Raw genomic sequence first — 14697 nt, forward strand, 5'->3', positions numbered from 1 at the left:
TTGACTGGGCTTTACCATGGCTTACCACCAAGGAGACTGATGGGTAAGCTATTCAGAGGGTAAAAGAAATAATGAAGCATTGTCTATCAAGATTTCATTCCAAGCTTAAATCATATAAACACTCCTGTAATAAGCATCCTTGGCAAAATCTGTGACCCAGCTGTGCCACTTTTCTTGTAGTACTTCTGCGCCTGAATCCACCCTGCCTAGCTGGAGGAAATGTGAAGTGCTTAAGTAAGCACCTCCTCAGGTTGCACTGCTGCGACAGTCGGTACAGAGAGGTCAGGTCCTCCAGACATTGTGCCCAGTCTCAGCTCAGCTCTGCTCTGGAAGTGGAGACAAAGAGATGAAGCCTATCTTTCTTCTGGGACCATACTGGGAATTTACTGCTCTCTGACACCTGGTGCCTTGGCTAGGGATTTACCCTAACGCCAAGGGCAGAAGAGGATGGTCTCAGGTCTCCAAGTCGAAGAGCAGCCTATTTGTTTATTAGTAAAACCCCTTCACCCAAAACTCCCCCTGACCTTGATCTGTTTTTTCAAGGTTTCTGAACTGGTCCTTACCCTGCTGCAGCTCTTTGCGTGGGTCCTGAACCAGAGCCATGGGCTTGAGTGGGGCTGTGGGTGACTGCAGCCGTCTGTCCTCTGTGCCCAGAGCTGTGAGATCAGAGTCTGAGCATCCACTTTCTCCACGCGGATGATTTTGCACTACACGTACGAACCAGATTATTGTCAGTGAAGAATCATGTATCACACAGCAAGTTAAAAAGGCAAAAATCTTGCCCTTCAGGAATTAATTTCTAGCTATGGAAAATAACAGATAACGTGTATCCACAACAAAATATGAGAAAATACCTCAAGAGTTAAATCTGATGAATACAAAATATTGCATGAACTATAACTCAAGATAGTCACTACATTTGTTGAAATCTCTCTCATGCAGCATTTTAAAAGACATTAACATTTTTTAAAGCAATCTTTTCCCAGCTATTCTGTATTAATAACTATTTACATAATAAGTTATTGTAAAAGATATATGCATAACATATTTCTTTGAAGATATGCATTGGATAACTTGGAATAAATCCTACCTCATTTAATACAGATTTTCTGAGACAAGTAGAAAAATGAGAGTCCTGAAAAACCTGGAAAGAATTCAAATCTGATGAAAAACAAAAATATTATATATGATTAAATTTTCCAACCAGCTTTAATAAATACACCGATATTTAAAACAGAGCAAAACAGAACAGTGAGGTATGTCAACATTTTTCAAGGCTTCTAATCATTTTGCAGAACATGAATACTGCAAATTTATATCCAGTTGTTACTGTTCCTTTTTCTTCTAAAAATGGCTGTGAAGTAATCAAACAGGTAAAACAGTATTAGAATTTGCTGTTAAAAGGTATGAGAACACCTAAATGCTTTCAACTATAAACAAAATAAAATAAGGATCACTATAACAATAAAATGATTTAAAATGAAACTAAAGTTAACACATTAAGAAAAATAGTCTTTTATAGAAGGGAAGTGAAAAGCTGGAAAGAATAACATTTGTCATAGAAGATTGACATTTGTTAATAAAATCATTAATATTTTTTTCTTTTAAGTCTATATCACACGTAAACTGTTTTCAAATTCCCATTTTTTTAATTCTGATTTTTCAGGCATTTCAACAAAGATTTTTTCTGTATATAAAATTCAGTTTTTCATTCACTAAATGCAAGTTTTTAAGATGCAGTACCTGAGGTTCCACATAATTTCATTATCTATTTCAGAGCATTCTTTCTAGACTGTCACTCATGCACTTCTAATTTAAACAGAGTTAAAAGGGGGAAATTAAAGCAAAACAAAAAAGAAAATGAAACATGAGTCTGTTCAGCTGCAGCACAGCCTGTCTGTTAGAGCAGATCCGAACACTAATCTCGTTGTTGATTTACATCAAATTCCTTTAACTTTTGTCTGAGTCTATACTGAAGCTGTTTGAATCAGTTTGTAAATGTAGATTGAAGGAGCAATTTATACCATTATCTTGACAGGCAGCTAAATCACGATAATTCATTGAAAATATCTACTTAAAACTCATCAGAGAGGGAGAACATTTAATGCTTTCCTTTTTCAAATAAGTGAGGATCATTTACTAAGGAAATGGGAAATTGAAACACGTTTTTTTTTTTTTTAAATTTTATTTTCTAGAAAACAGATGTACTTATGGTCTTAGCTTTCTTTACATTGATGTGATAATTCATGATGCTTTCCAAGTCATGAACGAGCCTTTATAAGGCATCTATAAAAATTGCTTGCAAATTGTAAAGTTCAGATTTTTAATAAATAAATGTTTACCAAACTATAGCAAGAGAAACGGTATCCAGACTAATAGAGATTTATTACAACTTTAAAACACAGGCTCCGATTCAGCAAGTAAGTTTAACATGTAGTTAAATAGATGGACAATTCCCCCAAATTAAATGTATAATGAACCCTGTCACTGCGATGAAGTTCGGGCATCTAAATCAGGAATCTTTCCAGTGATTAATAAGTAAAGCACTCACTTTCTAAGACCTGCTTTCCCACATGCTTCAGATTTGGGTCCTGGATAGGAGCGCAGGTTATCTAAACGTCAGGGATAGATTTTTCCTGATGATTTCACTGCTCAGGAGGCCTTATTTATGATTCTCAGTCAGGTGGATCTTCTCATCACCTTGTAATGTAAAGGAGGGCTAGCAGGCTTGCAACCTCTGATATGGAATGGAAGGATCCCTAAACCTGGAAACCTAAACCTGGCAAATGGACCTTCTGCAGGGATGCAGCTTTTGCTGGACTTTGAAGGCTGCTCTGTGTCAAAATATGAGGGCTGGCAGTGAGATGCAGGAAGGATTTTCACGAAAGATGCTAGGGAAGAGCAGGAGGCTGCTAAAAGGGACTTCTACATATTGGTACAAAAGGTAACCCCCTTGATTGACTTAGAGGGCATAGCTCTTTGTAGAAAATGCTCAAACGTTTTGCAGACAATAATCCTATGAAGGAGTTAATATGTTCTTATTTCAATAAGAACAAATCTAAGACACAGAAAACTTTTTTTTTTTTTTTTTTTTTTTTTTTTTTCTCTAGTATCACAGAGGCAGCCAGTGGTGAAGAAAGTCTTGAGCTCTGGTTTCATAATGCGGCCACTATGACATGTGTTTGCATTGCTTCTTCTTTTCTTGTGGAGTTATTAACATATTTATATCTTGTATTAAGTAGAGACATGATATTTTAAAATATACTGGGGAGGAAAATGGGAACAGGATGTGTTAGTCTGTAACTGCTGTTTCAGTGAAAATATCTTTTTGGTTTACATGTGAAAATAGTGGAATTGTTAATGAAAAAAAGTGAAAGTGCAAGTAAAAAAGTTTTTAATATTTAAGAGAGTGGACATTTTCAGAAATTCATAGACAACTGACAGATGGAAGAAGCAGAGGGTTTTGGGGGGCAGGAGGCTTTCCTTGTGTCCAGTCAAGCATCTGGTTCCAGCAGGTTTGCCTGGGGGTGCACAGAACGCCCTTACTCTGGAAGCTTAGCCTATTTTTGGAGGAAGTTTTAAGCAGATAAGGGCTGTTTAAACTTTTTCAATTTAAAAGGATGCTATTCAGCACGGAATGAAAATGATGAGTTTTCCAAACAGCGAGATACAATGACAGAAATTGCACAGCAGCACTGGAGAATAAATGCACGCGTTTCAGGCTGATAAGCATCGGGGTACAAACTGAGTATGAAGATAATTTATATTTGTTTTTCTTTGGCTATTATGAACTTTGATGATTTTCATCCTAATTTAATAGCACAATAAATCATTTTTATGAACGTCATGCTCTTTAATTGCTTCCTTGTTAAAATGTGAGCTAATTGTCCTTGGTCTTGGAATAAAACTTCAGGGAAAATAAAATACATTTCTGAAGAATAACCCCAGTCTCTTAAATTCAACAAAGTTGCAGCAAAGTGCAAATGTCAGAACAGCCTGTTGTTGTGTTCCCCTCTGGAAATGATAAAAATGAAATACACTGCTGCGCATTAGTCAGTGCTGTTGGGTAGAGGGCTGTGTCTGAAGAAATTCTAGCAATAAGAGTCAATGACCACCGCTGCCTCTTCTGACCATCGCAATGACTAATGCCAAAAGCACACTTATCTAGGCAGGCCTGAGCACCCAAGTTGAACATGGTAGTGCTACCCTCTCTCAAATGTAGCACTTTCTGTAGAGAAAGAGCTCTGCTGCTCAAAAACTTGTATGCCTGCTCCTTGGGAATGACACCAAAGAATACCTTATAAATGAAGTATGCTTCCCATTAGGGATTACAGCATCACTTGATCAAAGTCCACTGGAAATAGCTCTTGGCAGCACAGACATTCTCTGTAACTCTTCACTCGCTTGAGTCTGATTGGCAAGGTTGGGAAAGCAAAGCTGGTTTGAGGGCTAGAGGAGAGAAGAACACAACAGGGGTCTTATTGTTGTTTTTGTTGTTTTTCTCCTTGTTTTAAGGAATGGCTGTGTGAAATTGTTTTTTCGGATGCAAAGAAAACATTGGCAATGGGCTTATTCTTCTACAGAGTCAATCGTGCCCTACATGCTGGCTCAACTTCTAAAAAGTAATGCAATACAGGCATCGCTTAAAATTAAACAATTTTTTGGCAACTCTGGTGAAATATATTGTCATCGGCTGTAGAGCACCGACACACTTGATAGAGTTAAAGAATGTTTGGAAGACTTCTAGCTCTCTCTGGTTTGAGTTTAATGAAATCTGGGCAATCAAATTGTCTACCTGGCAGCTCACAAGAGACACTTCGTGTTCGTTATTTTGTAGTTAAACTATTTATCTGCCCTGATGTGCAAGGCTACAAATTTGTATACATTTTTATATAGTCTATTTCCATTGTAAATTACCCATAAATTAGATACAGACTTTTAGGCACCTCAGAGAGTTTTTTTTCAATCTCTATTTTGGTATTAGGGATAGATATTGTTGAGTTTTGTACATTGGTTCCTCTCTTGAGAAGATCAGGGCTTGCAGCTGGGAGAGAAATACATCACTCCACTGCCTCTTCTTCCCATTCTATGAGCTGTAAATCATAACATTAAAAAAGATAAAATACTGGTACAGTGCCATTATTTATCGCTTTTGTCTGAAGACTGCAGAGCATCTGACAAATGTAAATTGATCTTGACAAAACCTCAGTGAGTTATTATGCAGCTAAACATGTCCTCTATAGAGACAGCAAAACATAAGTGACATGATTTATAAAAACCTCCATACCCCAAATTACCCCCTCCTCAAATGCATTGTAAGCATAGTACTATTTAAATAAGTTTAAGTCAGTTTTCATGTTGCAAATAAATCTACAATGATTTTAAGGCCAAAGGCAGATGAAAAAAAGAGCAGATCACTCTGTTCTGCCATATTCTGTGTGTCACTTCAGTGTTTGCACTTAGGTGAAAGAAAAAGAAGGACCAGTTTATTGACTTGATTGGACTTTGTCTTGATCCCAGGTAATGGTACGTAGCTAGTGTGGACACAAAGATGCAGATGCATTTGTTTTTGTCCTGTCAATAGGGAAGATGAAGTTCTGCTCCCAGCTTCCTCTCCTTACTTGAAAAGCCTGCTGAGCTATATTCAGCTACTAGCTATTAAGCAAAATGTCCCATTGTTGGTTTATGGGCCATTCAATTACACACACCACCCCCCCAAAAAAAAAAAGAAAAAAAAAGAGAAAAAGCTGTAAACGTATGGCTCCTACAAAGCACCAAAGAGAATGGAGGATAGGAGTGCTTTCCTGCTGAAGCAGGTCTTAGAAGAATTTCTCTGAAAGGTCTTCAGGCCTCTCTCTCTCCAGACACACGTTCCAGTTCATTTTACTTTTATTTCCTTTTTGTGAGTGTAATGTGCAGATTACGCAGTTGTCTTTTTGGTTATTAAATTTTTTAATAGTTAAATATATCTCATGTCTGTGTCTATAATGGTCCCAACATGTTTATGACAGGTTATGTCATTGGTTCCCTTGTTAGGGAGACTAACAAAGCTCCATTAGCTTAAGAGGCCTGGGAATTTTGTGCATCCTGTTCTTGTTGCTGTATGTCAGTGTTGGGCAGAATGCCATTATACCTCTGTGCATAATTCACTGGTTAAGAACATGTGAATATGTCTCCCTCTAATGTGTGGCTCCAACAACAACCTGCTCATTCCCCAAAGCCAACGAAGGCGGTCTTGCCAATTCTTGTGATTTTATTGTGAGTCTCTTGACATTTGGTGTGTGCCTTAAAAAACACAGCTCCTGGAGTTAAGATGAATGCATAAGAACCTCAGCTTTCATTTGAAAAATAACATAAAATAACATATTCTGAGCCTTCCTGTTGTGAAAATGTTTAGAAGTGGACCCCAGTGGTTAAAACCCCAGAAAGTAAATGCAATCAACCCCAAATGTGTTATTAAAATCATATCTCGTGGTGTGATTTTTATTTAAAGACAAGCTCATGACTATGGGAACCTGTCTGTAACATTTGGATGGTTCAAGCTGGCAATGTAAGAGGCTCTGTTCCTGTTCAAGTGCTGTGCTTTTGTACTTTTGATGCTAAAATTCCCATGCTTGATTCCCAATGACAAATATAGTGCTGATCTGTGTGCTGCTAGGGATTTGTCTCATCTGCAGCCAACAGCCTCAGGCCACGCTGTGGATCTGAAATCCAGGTATGTTGCACTTAGTCAAGAACAACTCTGCTTTAGTTCACTTGCTTGGAAGAAAGATCAGACCTGTGCAGGTGCTAAGTGAATTCCTCCCTGGTTATATCTGCATGGTTCAGAGAGACCTTAGCTCCTCTGGTCTCAGCTCCAGAAGCCACACAACGATGAGCTCTGGTTAATATATCCTGCATTTCAGCATGGTAGTTAGTTTGGGCACTCTGCTGCACTAATACATTTATATAACTTCCTGACAGGAGCTGGGTTGCAGCTTGAAATTTGGGGTACAGCACACTGGCCTGTCCACACCACTATAAGTAGACTTATCTTAACAGAACTTTGGGAATTGCTTCTTTGTGGGAAACTGCCAAAGGGAGGCCCTTTGCAACCGAAGCTGAAGGCTGTGCTTTCTTGTGCTCTGTTTCTGCAATTTTTTGAGAAGTGTCATGTTCATACCTGTTCAAAAATGGAACATCCCTGGCTGGATTTACAGGTTATATGTTGGGTTTTTAAATAGACACCCATACATGTATCTGTAAGTACTCTCTTACCTGAGCTGGGCTTCATAGTGATCACAGTCCTTCCACCAGAAATTGGCACTTGTAGCAACTTCAGCACTGGCCTGATGATGCTTTCTGCCACAGTTCCTGATATTCTTCATCTTGCTGTCTTTTTCCATCCTTTTCCTCTGTGGGTTGAGCCAACACCTGTGGTCCCATATGGGCAACTTTGGCAGCTCCAGGGGATGGATAACAAGCTCTGGAATATATTTTTCCAACTGTGTCATCTGGCTTATAGGAGAACTCTGGCTTAGCTGTACTGCCAGTACTGGAACGACTCTGGAGCCGTCTCCTAGTGAAATGGTTGTAGAGCTGGCTGGCTTGCTTTGTTTTCCTGGACAGTGTATTGTCTTTTTTTTTTCTTTTTTTTTTTCTTTTTTTCTTAAATATATATATATATATTATTCCCTTTTTACTGTGAGAAATGTGGTCCATATGAAACATCTGACATTAAAGCCTTGTTTTAAATTCCTTCTGAAATCTGTGTGTTAGATCCATTAAGATAAAAGAAAGTCTTTTTTCCAGTGTCTGTGTATGTTCACATTATAGCTGGGAAGGGTATTCTAGGAACTACCTGTGTCTCTGTGAACATCCAAATCTGAGCTCTAAGAATGAGAGTAGGCTTCCTCACTTGCAAAACCACAGCTGTGGTTAATGACTATAATGGAGATGAAGCAGCACATTTTCTTGTGAACATTAATAACTCCCGTGCACATTGTCCACATTTTGCAACCACATTTTCAAACCACTGCATGTTTTTGAGAGGAAAGCTGCTCGAGGGAAGCCTCTCTTGCTACCAAATGCTGGCACTTTGTTTTAAAGCTCTGCACTCCATTTAAAGAGTAGAAATACAACAGAATTGGTGGCCTGGTACTAGAAAATCAACAGTCAAATAAACCAACTAACTGCTATTGATCTCAATTTCCCCAAAAATGGTATTGGACTTCAGCATTCCTCAGACTGAAGGGAATGAGGAGTTCATTTTTGAGTTCTTGCCATGGTGCATATGTCAGTATTTGCCACTGACTCTCCCTCAACACAGCCATCTGCAACCGTCCCGAACAAAATAATGTGCAGCATTGTGTTTAATGTTCCTGAAAGAAAAGGGAACATGTAATAATTATTTTAAAATAAACACCAAAGGGACAAGTACTGTGTTCTTTGGCTTAATTCATACATGGATGAAATCATTTCTCTACACGGGCCTGCCAATGTCTTGTTGCAAAGTCTGAGCCTCAGAGGAGGCCTGCGATCACTGAATGAAGTGTCAGCCATGCCTCCCTCCTCCCCCTTCTGCCTCAGCCCAGCGAGCTGCAAACCACAGCCACCACAGCACGATGGCCACGGCTAAGAGGCATGAAATATCAGCTCTGGTGAGAAATACAGCACGGGCAATAAAGGCAAGAGGGCCGGCTTCAGCTGCCCCTGCGCTGGGTGCGGCCCTGCCTCCATTTTGACACGCAGCCGCGATGGTGCGAGTCCACATGCCAGTGCAGGGCCGCTTGCAGTCAGGAAATGCTGCTGCTTTGGCTACATGGCTCTAACACGTGTGGGGAACCTGCTGCTCCCCAAGGGGAGCCTGGGGGCGTGTGGGTGCTCCGTGGGTCTTCTGCAAGCCGTTGGAGTGAGGCACAGCCCACGCTGTGTGGTGCTTCGGCTGCTGGCATGGGCAGCATTAGCCAAATGTGTGGGTGGAAAATTTGTTTGTGTGCGTATTGGGTATGCATGTCATTTTCCTTTCTTCTTTTTCCTTTTCTTTTGGTCTTTTTTTTTTTTCTTTCCCTATCTTCCTCCCTTCCTTCTTCCCTTCCTCCCTCCCTTTCTCCCTCTCTTCCTCCCTCCCTTTTCTGTTAGTACTTTTATTTCTTATCTCTTTCCTCTGTCTCTATTTGTCCCCTCACATTCCTCCCCACTTCTCATCCTTCCTCACTTTTCTGCAGCCTCCCCTGTGCACCCAGTGAGATCCCCAAAAGCCCCCAGGGGAAGGTGCTCTCAGTCACAGCATACCTAAGACTCTCAGACCAGACGTCTGTCACTGCTCCATGGGAGGTCCCCAGGAGAGCCCAGCAGCTGCCCCAGTCCAAGCAGGTGACCATGGCTGTTCTTCCCTTCTTCTTGTCCGTGCCACAGTGGCCACCACAGTGGAGTGGTGATGGCATGGAGAAGGGGCCCAAGATGGGTACACAGCACAGACAATGCTGAAGGTCACATAAGGTTGCCTGGCTCTCAGCCCACACAAAGAGGAGCCATTAGGCAGACTGTAGAAAGGCGCTGTGATGTCTGTGAGTTACCATTGCCATCTGAAGTCTGGCACGGCGAAGTCCAGGATAAGGTATTTCAAATGTATTTTTTTAAAGCTGATTGACACAGGAAAAAATGGCATTTGTGAATGTACTTGTGCACAGTTGCAAGAGTCCAGACGTGATGACCTCTTCAGTGCCCTTTCCAGGCCTGTGTTCCTGTGCTACCAACATGCGGGGACAGAGGACCAGGCCAGGGCATCTACCACCTCTTGGCAGTCATTGTCCAGTTTAATTTTTAATTGACTCCGAGGCCAATCTCAAAATATTACCAATGCCCTCAGCAGGAGTTGCATCAGCCTATATTCAAAGATCAGAGTAAAAACTCAAACTTTGCTTTGGCATTCATTCTGAGGAACATTTTAAAATTTTAGTATAACTTAGATACTCACTTATGTTTTTTTCTTTTTTTTTTTTTTTTGTTAATTTCCAAATCATTATTTGAGTTCTCTAAAATGGTCACCATCTTGGCAGAGAGGAGATGATACATATACTGTTTATTTATTGTTTATAGTAATCAGTAAAACCTTCTCCCATGCAGGGGACCCATGTAGGACTACATAATTCCCACAGAACAATAATTTAAAGCAGTAGGCGTTGTCTTGTCTGTCTGCACAAGGTCAACTTTTCCCTAGCTACCTACCCTACTTTCCTCTGTTGTGAGCAGCCCTGAAGAGAAGGACCTGAGAGTGTTGGATGATGAGAAGCTCAACGTGAGCCAGCGATGTGAGCTTGCAGCCCAGAAGGCCAACTGCATCCTGGGCTGCATCAAAAGCAGTGTGGCCAGCAGGGCAAGGGAGTTGATTGTCCCCCTCTGCTCTGCTCTTGTGAGACCCCACCTGGAGCCCTGCATTCAGCTCTGGGGCCCCCAGCACAAGAAGGAAATGGACGTATTACGGTGAGTCCAGAGGAGACCATGAGGATGATCAGAGGGCTGGAGCACCTTTCCTCTGAAGACAGGCTCCCTTAGTTGGGGTTGTTCAGCCTGGGGAAGAGAAGGCTCCAGGGAAACCTTACAGTGGCCTTCCAGTAGAGGGGGCGGGGGCTACAGGAAAGCCGGGGAGGGACTCTATGGCTGGGAGTGTGCTGATAGGACAAGGAGTAATGGCTTTAAACTAAAAGAGGGTAGGTTTAGATTAAATGTTAGGAGGAAGTTCTTTACTGATAGGGTGGTGAGGCACTGGCACAGGTTGCCCAGAGAAGCTGTGGATGCCTCATCCCTGGAAGTGCTCAAGGCCAGGCTGGATGGGGCTTTGGGCAACCTGGTCTGGTGGGAGGTGTCCTGCCCAGGGCAGGGGCGTTGCAATGAGATGATTTTTAAGGTCCCTTTTCTATGATTCTATCTGTGTCATTGCTTTAGTGCTGAACCAGAACAATTAATGCCAAAGAATGCTGCACCAGCATAAGGAGCCTTTAAAGACAAATCATTGTGCAGCAGTAGACAGCACACAGATAGAATATAAATGCTTCAAAGACTTGCAGACATCTCTGCGAAGATGCTGATCAAATGAGCAACATCCTGAACAGATGTCTGCTCTGTAATTGTTTGCGTGCATGTTAACACTAGCAGGTGATGATCTGACCTTGGGGCTGCACGTGCACATATGTGTGTGGGTGTGTGGGTTCGTGTACAAAAGAGGGTGATTTTCTTGATGACGACAGCTTGATGCACAGTAGCATTTGATGAAATGCATTGTTTCCCCTACAGACAAACCAGATCAATCACAACGGGTTGAGCTACATCTACCTAGTCTTAGTCATGTTACTCAGTGGCTAGGGAGGAAATTGTTACTCCCCAGCCCGAGTGAAATGAGTCATGAAAGAAGCCAAGATGCTGGCTAGAGATCCTGCGTGAGCTTGATACAATGTTCACTATGTCTTGGAAGAGCTATTTTAAGAAGAATTTGGCCAGAATCCTTGACTTTTGATTATTCTTTTTTACTTCTCCTTGAATTTTGCTGTTTCCCTGTAGCATGTTCTAAATGTTGTGTTTTGATTTATATCTGTAAATAAATCTCCTTATTTATGAAGATGTAATGTCCCTGGGGTCCAGGAGGCCCCAGCCATTCCATGTAACTGAAAGAGACGTTACCTAAGTGGACCATGAATCAGAAGTGGGGCAGACAGGGAGAACTATTTTTACTGACCCGCTTGACTTGTGAGGAGGTCTGCCCAAAAGGCAAGTGGGGACAGCTGGTGGGGGGACTGGGAAGGTGCTAGTAATTATGCCTTGGGGTATCATTTTTGAACATTACAAGGTGCTTGGGCTGTGCTGAATTACGCAAAAAAGGAAAGAAACAGGAGAGACGGTGGGAAAGGTTTTAGGATTCACATGCTGTCTAAGCAATAGCCAGGGCATTCTTGACAGAGGAAGAAAGGTAGAAACTGGTTGAAGCTCATAAAATGGGTAAGTTACTTTCTGCTGCTCTCTTGCCAGCAGCAACCTGATGAAAACATGTAGCAATTTAAGTTAGGTTGGTCACTGTGGAATTACGGTGCAGCTTTTCCCTGAAAAGAGTTTCCTTGTAGACTTTGCTACCATTCCTCCACTGCACCTCTGATGCCATGAAATAAAGCCTAGTGTTTATAGTTCCACTTCTGGCTAACATCTATGGAGATATTTCCTTTTCAGTCCACCTGTTTGGGAGGGAAATGTACAGAAGATTTTTGCTTCTCTTGGGAGGAAACATCCTTCCACCTTCTTCTGGGCAGGTCCTGTTTGGAGAGGTGTGATGTGATCCGCAGCAACTCCAGCTTGTGGAGTGGAAGTATGTCACCCAATTTTGCTCTGTATTTATGGCCATTTTTGGTACGGTTGAAACCTTACCCTGATAAGACTATAATTCCTTTTGCCATCACTGGGAGATTTCACAGACTAGGAATCAAAAATCTTTTCTTGCTTATTTATTTATTTATTTTAAATTGGGATTTATTTTTCAGGAATTTGTTTTAGTCATTTATCTTGGTAATAATACTCTGCTAGCTGTTCTCAGTGAACTGGAGATGAAGGATAGCTTTAAGTACTTCAGCAGATAGTTCTCAGAGTCTGTTGTTGATTGTATGGTGCTGAGCAGTGGTTGGAAAAGTGACTGTCTTGGAAATGCCATCTTCTCACTCAAAATATCTGCTCTGGATTGTTTTTGAGTCTAAGTTATTACTCTCGGTCATTACTGAAGATAATATGATTATTTTAGTGAACTAAAAATGTTCTACTAGCCTTTTTTGTTTGAAAATATTTGTATTGAGTTTTTCCTTAAAAGGCCCTAATTTCATGGGAAGATTTGGTCTTCCATATGAAAAAAAAAATGCAGGAATTTGAGTAAAACCAGGAAATATTGCAGGTGGAAGCCATCATTACACAGTGCCATTTCAGGCTTATGTCCTCACTTTCTCATAGGGGTCTGACTGCCATCTCTGTGTCCTGTTGGAGCCACAGTGTTCCCATGTCATACTGCTTCACTATGATCCGGGAGGACATCACGGTGTGACAGGAGATACAATCCAAACAGCCATTACCATTAAACAAGCATCATGGCATTTCAAAATTAAAATGTCTGTTTGTCAGTTATTCCCCCAAAAGGCAACACTTTTCCAACAAGGGGGAAAACACTGGCATAGGTAGGAGGCTGACCAAATTCCTTGACATGTCGCTTCAACGCAGTTATCAGCTTAGTAATGATGACAATGTCTTGTTACTAGTAGTGAGGTAAGTGGCAGAAAGCAGCCAATGTGATTATCAACTCCCTTGAGGAGTTTGGAGAGTGATGAAGAAGAAAAATTGTCTTTTCGCCTTGCAAATAGACCAAATATGATATGTAATCACAGAAAAAGAGCACACACCGAGCCAGTCTTTGTCAGCTGTCTAATTATAGCTAAAGCCAGCTAAATAGCCAGCAACATGCAGTCCTCATTAAATCGGTTGCTCACGCAAATTATTGCTAGGGTCCAGAGAAGCTGGGACAGTGAGGGTTTGGACAGAAGCCATGCAGGGGGGAAACTGATTTGAAAAGAGGAGTCACTCTGTGGTTCCTCACTGCTGGGGACCAAGGAACTGCAGTATTAGTACTGCTAAGTCCTGTCTTGTCTTTTTTTTTTTTTTTTTTTTTTTTTTTTTAACATTTCAGCTTGTGAATCACTGTGGGAGGCTAAGGATGATTACTCAGCCACTCTCCGTGATACTTCTGAAGTTGTCTCCTGCTGAAAACTTTCCTACCCACCTTTTTAAGATCATGTTTTCCCTTGCTCTGGCCTCTTTTATGTTGTTTTGCTCGCCGGTAGGAGATGGAGCTGCAACTCTTGTCAAAACAGATGAATAAATAAATAAATCTCCTAGGCATTTAATACAAAAGAAAGTTGGTTGCATGTGGGCAGCTGCTCTCAGAGTACCAGCACTGAAAACAGCAGGTAAACACATGGCAAAACTGTCTAAAATGGTTGGGAGGTGTTCAGGTGGCAATATTAACACAAGGTCTCTGAGACTCTTTGAAAGCACCTTGAAATCCAGGGTACAGAACATTTTGACAGCTACTTTTTAAACATACTGGCAGTACATTTGCTTTTCCTTCTTTCCACTTGTCCTTTCCCTCTTAGGAGTCTCCTGTGGAGGAAATCCCTTCTTGAGCTTTTGCTGTAGTTATCTGTCTTCTGCTTCACTTAGATCATGTGCAAACCAGATCCTCCAGCTGTATTAATGGTTTGATTCAGTAGCCATAGCTCAACGAGATGGGAATAGATCAGATCAGCATTTTTCTCCTGAAACAGTTCTCCAGGGAGGCGTAAGTTTAAAAGGTAATGAAAACCTCTGCAGAAACAAACAAACAAACCAACAAACATGTTTTGGGGATGCTCAAAAGCAACCTGAAAAATCCCTTGAATTTTTCTACAAAACGCAAATGCCTGCTTGCAGGCAGCCGCCACCAGGACAGACAGCTCTTGCTGTGTAGCAGGGAGCAGGCAGCACGGGGAGGCTGCTGTCAAGAAGGGAAGAGAAACGAGCTCCTGGCTGCTTCTGCCTCCCTCACCTCCACCTCCCTCCTGCCTCCGCTGGTGTCAGCAGTTAGGAATGAAGGGAAGGGCTCTGTGGCCTTTCCCTTTTCATTAGGAGCTTGATAGCCATTGCTTCTAGACCTAA

The 14697-nt window shown here is 41.5% G+C and overlaps 1 long non-coding RNA gene across 1 annotated transcript; it reads left to right on the plus strand.

The window, feature by feature from the left end:
- The first annotated feature begins 10406 nt into the window (after nt 1–10406).
- Nucleotides 10407–13884, plus strand: LOC121067771. The gene is made up of 4 exons (XR_005818437.1): nt 10407–10464; nt 12199–12334; nt 12964–13272; nt 13691–13884. It is a non-coding gene; the product is annotated as an uncharacterized LOC121067771 (long non-coding RNA).
- Nucleotides 13885–14697: the final 813 nt, after the last annotated feature.

The sequence above is a fragment of the Cygnus olor genome, chromosome 3, assembly GCF_009769625.2.
Source record: "Cygnus olor isolate bCygOlo1 chromosome 3, bCygOlo1.pri.v2, whole genome shotgun sequence".
NCBI classification, from domain to species: domain Eukaryota; kingdom Metazoa; phylum Chordata; class Aves; order Anseriformes; family Anatidae; genus Cygnus; species Cygnus olor.